The 4,925-nt window shown below is 43.6% G+C and overlaps 1 long non-coding RNA gene across 3 annotated transcripts; it reads left to right on the top strand.

Annotated features, from left to right (window-relative positions):
* The first annotated feature begins 695 nt into the window (after positions 1-695).
* Positions 696-1,657, top strand: LOC309694853. Of its 3 annotated transcripts, none has more exons than XR_014272970.1 (4): positions 696-976; positions 1,093-1,160; positions 1,244-1,345; positions 1,468-1,657. It is a non-coding gene; the product is annotated as an uncharacterized lncRNA (long non-coding RNA). The 3 variants fall into 3 exon arrangements; XR_014272972.1 differs by having other exon boundaries at positions 697-976; positions 1,244-1,316; XR_014272971.1 differs by having other exon boundaries at positions 697-976; positions 1,244-1,657.
* Positions 1,658-4,925: the final 3,268 nt, after the last annotated feature.

Consider the following 4,925-nt stretch of genomic DNA (forward strand, 5'->3'; position numbering starts at 1 on the left):
GTCAGTTTGTGTTTTTTCAGGCATGTTTTCATAACTTTAACTAAAGAAATTGAATAAATGATGTGTTTGTTAGAGGCTGCTGGTAACAAAGTGCCCAAAGATACAAGTCTGGATCCTTGGAAGAAAAAACACGCAGCAACGAGGGGTGGCTCAAGACTTTTGCACAGCACAGTATGACAGAAAATAAGGAAAAGCATAACAGATCCATTTAAATAATATAATTTTTTACCATGTTTGAGAAGAAGAGTGTTTGCACTGCACTGGGCTTCGTAAGAATATCCAATATGGAATTAGCTCCTTTTCATCACAACCCCGCTGATACCAATGTCAAAGGACGCCAGCGTTTTACAATCCAATCAGGCCCGAGCAGCTCCAGTTTGTGTAATTTGATTGAGGGAAAAAGGGCAGCTCCAAATGGCTACCTCACAGCTGTTTGAGGCTCTAAAAACATAACACGGCTCATGTGAGTCCCTCGTTTCCAGCTCAGACAGTAATTCACAGCTTGAGCCCAACATCAGAGCCCGATCACAGGGGAAGCTCTCCAGAAGGTGCAGATGGTATTTCTTCTCCTCTGGCAGCCAGAACAGGTCAAACATTTAATAACAAATTCTCAAAAATTTGGCCCTGGAGCACACACACCAGCCAATCAGTGTAATCCAAACCAGCAGACGGCTATAAGCAAGTGTTATTTGTTTCTCATTGCGTCACATATGTAGCCAAGTGAACTAATACTACGCATGGAAAGGGTTTAAAAAGAGGGAATTGTGTTTTTGACTGGTTGCCTGTCTACCGGAGGTCTGTTGTAGGGTTGTCATGGTGATGACTAGACCTCGCGTTTTGGGGGTATACTGTCCCTTTAAGAGCCGCCGTAAGCCAGAGCACGCATGCACTCAAGTTTGTGTCACACTGAGCGCTGTGAGCGGGAGCACTGGAGAGTTAGAGACTGCAAAAGATTCTGTGGCTAGCTACACACGAGGTAAATGTGCTAAAAAGTGTAGCATACTGCAAAATATTGTCACCAGTGTTGTAGTAGACTGTAATTAGCTAAGTTTCTTTAGCAATGACTCCATGTTTGTGACCATTTCTGTACAGTTCTTAACGCGCGACGGGTGCATGTTTAATGGTCACGTGCTGTGAAAGGGACTGAAGAGCGGGTTGGCGTGAGTAGTTACAGTGTCCTAACAGATTTCAAAGTTGTTAAGTTTGTACTTTTACTCACTTTGCATAACTCTGTTTGATTCAGAGGGGAGATTACTTGCTGTGTGATTCCTGCGTGTGTACTTGTCCTAGCACAGTAGCTGTGTGGAGAAACCGAAGTGAGTTCATGATGTTCTCCCATAGAAATGTATGTTTAAAAGAGAGTTTACAGTGCACTTTATTGCCAGTTGACCTGCGAAGTTGTGGGATGTAAACAATGTGTTTATTTGTTTTGTTTTCTCTTTTTTTGTTGTATTTGTTTCTTGACAGGTCACTACTGTTGTCTATACTGTTTGGATTTAACATGTACATATGATAGTTACTGTTGTCTCAGACCCTGAAAGGCAGTTTAGGCTGAGCCAGTGGAATAGTTAAATTTTGCCGTTTCACTCAAAACTACAGAATTAAAACTGTGCTCCTCCGAGTACAGTCGGAGAATAAAAAAGCCCACAAAAGAGTATTTCCTGTGTCCTGTCTCATTCCCCATGACCGGGCCACACATAATTACCCACCTCCTCCCCAAAGAGAGCTGGAGCCAAGGCAGCTGCGAATGGGAGGATGAGAGGTAAAGATAGAGATAGATAGATGGACAGATGTTCACTTTACATTCAGTGTTTAGAGATCAGGAACCGAGGGAGCTGGGGAAAAGGACGAGGAGGAATTACTCACGGTTGATAAAGCCATCCAAGTCACCTTACGCACTCCCCATCCAACACGTTCTCACTCCCAAAGCGTAACATTTTACGCTAGGTGAGGTCAACATATTACGTTTTCGGCTACCCACCACGTTCCTAAATGACGACCTCGGAAAAAAGAGGGAATATGAGAACCGTCTGGACTCCATCTACACATGTTTGCTCTTTCTCTTCAAATCGCTTAGAAACACACTATTTAACATCATTAAAGTCCTGGTTAAGATCAGGAATAAGGTTAGGTTTAGGGCTGGAATACAGGGCTGGAACGTCTATTACCGCAGGAGCGTCATTGCACTGGATTCCAGGCATCACCCGCCGCGCACCATAAGAACGCCGAAGGTCTCCTTTCGCGTTCCCCAGGAACGCCGCGGGACGTGACAAAACGTCGACATGTTACGCCTCGGGAGTGAGAACGGGCCCCATCCCACCCATTCGTCTCAACCATGTACAAGAGCCCACGAGCCAAGACAGAGCCGGGGTGCGGTGGGCCTTTTGAGAATACACTAATACTAACAGGATGAGGCAGTTTGGCTTATCTCTCTGACACGTTTGTTTTTTCTGTCTCACTAAAACAGTCCTGAGTAAAATCATGTTAAATAAATGCATTTAGTCTGGTGTGGGTGGATGAGCAGGGTCACTCTCATCATCTGGTTTGTAGAGCAAAAATCATGCATGCAGAGTGTTGTGGAGCCATGAATATGACTTGAGGATATCACTCAGTGCTGCTCTGCATTACTGGAAAACAAACTAAAGGTCAGTTGGAGCTAATCAGGCGCTGTATTCCAGCCATTTCGGTTCAGTAATGAGATCTTGGAGATTCCCTGCAGTTGAGGAGGAGGAGATAAAGAAGATGAAGAAGCACAGGGTCAAAGCAAGAAATACATGAACTGCTGGATAATTTCATTCAGGGAGAGGGTTATCAAGAAAGCAAAAGCGGATAAATTTCTCATGCTCTTCATCACGGTGGATCTGGATGAACAGGTGGTGACCAAAGAAACCAAGAAAGACAGAAATTAAGTCAGTGGTTGTAATGCCAAAGATGGGATTACAGGGAATTTGGTCTTTACAGTTATCCCATCATTTTTTGGTGCGGGTGTGAAAAAAATAATTTTTTCACCCCCGTCCCACATTCGATCCTGTGGCCTCGAGTGGCTCAAACCCCCAAACAGTTTTTCCCTGGATGTAAACACTTCCATATGTGTGTATGGAATGTTAAGGAGTGGACTTAATACGCAACCACAATTCTCTAAAGTGTGGACGTCCAACAAAACATCTGTGATGATTCATGATACAAGTCCTCATCATGCATGCATTGCTGTACACATGGGGATGGATAGTTTGTAAGTGAGGAGATGAGGGGTGCAGTAAAAAAAGGGGGGGAGGGGGGAGTACTGGAATGAAAAGTGTCTTGTCAACAAAAGTGAAATATCTGAGGCTTGGCGTGGGACCAGAGTTTGGGGTGGGGCGGTTTATTGTAATCCTCTGCTTTGGAACTCCAGAGCTCGCTCTTTACTCCGGACTGTGGAGTGGTCGAGGATGGGATGCCCTGGGTACGAGGTTGTGCTGTTCACAAAAGAACACTTTGATTTGACTGGGTGTGTTGTGGCTGCAGTGTAAAATGAGGAATGTGCTATGACAGAGGGCAGAGACGTTTTAACGTGTTGCTTTGCATATTTCACCACTGAATTGAGAGACATTTACTTGTGTGATGCATTTTGATGTGGTGAAGGGTGTTCATTGGCAGGTGTGGCCGGACCCCCCCACACACACACACACACACCGGCCCACCACATCAATGAGGCTGCTGCGTTAGTACATCCGAGACGTCAGGAAGGCACGTTCATTTGTCACGTACACTCACTGGCCACTTATTTGCCTACACCTTGCCTACACCTCTGATTCCCTGTTGGCTTAAAAACTGCCAGAAATTTTCAAAATTGATATGACAGCATCACACAGTGCTGCAGACGTGTCAGCTGCTCATCCATGATGTAAATGTTTTTTTCCACCACATCCCAAAGGTGCTGTATCGGATTGAGATCTGGTGACTCATCAGCCAATGACCATATGGATAAAACTACTTTCAGAAATTTGCAAATTGAACTGACTTTTTTATTCTTTTGGCTTTTGCATGTAGCTTTGATTTTCAGACCCCAGCGCTACGTCCATCTTTTATTCCATCTGAAACTAATTATCCTCCTCATAACTTTAAAGTAGACTTGTAGTCAAGACCGCCTAATCCGAGACCAAGACAAGACCGAGACCAAGTCGAGACGAGACCAAGACCGAGACAAAAAAGTCTTTAAACTGCAGCCAGATGCTGCTACGTTTACGGGTGTCAGGCATATTTATGTGCTTTTGCTTTCGCACAGCCCTCCTCACCGCTGTCAACTGTCTCACTCACTTACTGAGAGGAAAGACAGATGCTCCACTTGACTGTCGCATCTCTCACCCTCTCTGTTTTTCACATAATGATATTATCCTATATCCTCGCATGTGATTGGCCACAATATAGAGGGATTGGAACATAGCTGAGCCACTGTGTGAGAGCTGAGCAGCAAAAGGAAATTAAGTGAGGGTAGAAATGACTGAAAGATTAATTGGCTCTGTTTTGAGTTTTGTTCAAAAAAGAATGACTTCATATAGGGAAAAATATATATCACATATGCAGGACACCTTAAACTAGTTTTTAATTAAGCAGCAAGGCAGAACAAAGTCGGGCTGTATCAAGACACAGGGACTAAACCCCAATTCAACCAGACCCAGAACTGATCCGGAATTAAAACAGGACTACAACAGTTCAAAATCAGGACTACTTAGGACTTAACCAAAACAGAACCAGAATCAAAACTAGATGATAGTAGCACTAAAAATCATCATAGACCTGCACTACACTTATTTTTTAATTCTACCAAAGTCCACTATTTGAGAAACGTTTATATAATTATTTAGCCTTCATAAGCCTGCATAACTTAATAAATATAGAATTTGAAAAGTAACAAATGGTATCTAAAAAGTTACACTAGACACTGG

The sequence above is a fragment of the Aulonocara stuartgranti genome (assembly GCF_965226115.1).
Source record: "Aulonocara stuartgranti genome assembly, chromosome: 19".
Classification (NCBI taxonomy): Eukaryota; Metazoa; Chordata; class Actinopteri; order Cichliformes; family Cichlidae; genus Aulonocara; species Aulonocara stuartgranti.